The sequence below is a fragment of the Theropithecus gelada genome, chromosome 17, assembly GCF_003255815.1.
Source record: "Theropithecus gelada isolate Dixy chromosome 17, Tgel_1.0, whole genome shotgun sequence".
Taxonomy (NCBI): Eukaryota; Metazoa; Chordata; class Mammalia; order Primates; family Cercopithecidae; genus Theropithecus; species Theropithecus gelada.
Window position 1 is genome coordinate 14224476 of NC_037685.1, and position 1521 is coordinate 14225996.

The following is a 1521-nucleotide window of genomic DNA, read 5'->3' on the forward strand; positions in this document are numbered from 1 at the left end:
GAAGCATGAGAATGGACTAATACGGAGTCTACAATCATGTCACTCTGCCTGAGTGGCAGAGATAGTGCCTTTCTCTAAAATAAATAAATAAGTATTTAGAATTGTGTGCCTTCATACACAAATATTGAACATATTTTTTTCAGTTTCTCAAAACTGGTGCATTTAATATAATATTAATAATAATAAACAAGCCAGAAGTCTACAGATGAAAGGAAGTTTTATCTTTTAGCAAAGATTTTTTTAATAAGCAGAATGAGAATTAAATAATATAAGCTGAAATACTTTAGTGTAGGTACTTTTTCAAATATTGAAATACTCTTAGGATTATCGGGGCCTGTGGTCTAAGAGACTAACTATTTCAGTTTGGCTTAGATTGTCCAAGTTCAGTATATTTAGACTTTGAAGAGTGCTATATAAATTAATCTTGATTGACCTACAAAGTTATTTCTGCAACTTGTGTCTTCTTGAAATCAATTCCGTTCTTTAACATCATTTCATTGTGCTTTAGTATGTAGTTTAATGCTTTGCTTCCAAATGTAAAATATAAGCTATGAAATAACATGATTAAAGCAGCATTTTTGATCTGACATTCTTCAATTTTACAGTCAAGAATGTGTTCAACAAGCCAGAGATGTACAATTCCCTAAGCAGGTGAAAAAATGTGATCATGCAGGCTGAAATGACAGTTTTCATACCATTTTCAATGCATGTTGTGTGCATCTGTTCCACATCTGGAAATATTTTTTTACATTTTTTTTTCCTGAAGAAAACTTACAAAGTGTTTCTATAGTTTGGTTTCTTAGTTATCATGAAATATATAAATGAGAATATGGAAATAAAAGGCCATAGAGATATTTATCTGAGTGGAAGGCACTAGGATTCCAAAGCTGGTTATGATCTAGACTAACCTTTATCATTCTTACAAGTGCTTCTTCAAAAACATGGGCTAGGAAGAGGACCCTACATTTAAAGTGAACATGATCATCTATTTGCAGCTGCCAGATAAATTTTTGCAAGACTCTGAAGTCTCCTTTTAAATAAAGGCAGCCAAAAATTCAAAGACCATTTAGCTGGCACCGTAAGTTTTGCCTAGAATTTAACTGGATTCCAGTTAAAACTCCAAGCTGGTTAAAGATAGGATACCCATTATAGTCTCTTACTTTTAAACTCTTTAGCAACACAATTATATATATAAGGAAACAGAGTTATAGTTGTTCGATTATAATCCAAGCCCTTTTAACAGACAGTTCACAGTTGGATTGACTATCAGTGTGTTTGTTTATTAGAATAGAAATTCATTTGTGATTCTTTGGAATTATAAATAGTAAGTGCAACTGAGTAAAAACGCCCCTGCTAAACCCTGCTAGCAAAGAGCTCAGTTGGATGTGCTGGCTTGTACTTGTAGTCCCAGCTACTCAGGATGTGGGATGCCAAGGTGGAGCATCCTTTGAGCCTAGGAGTTCAAGGCTGCAGTGAGCTATGGTGGCGCCACTGCTCTGCAGCCTGGGCAACAGACTGAGA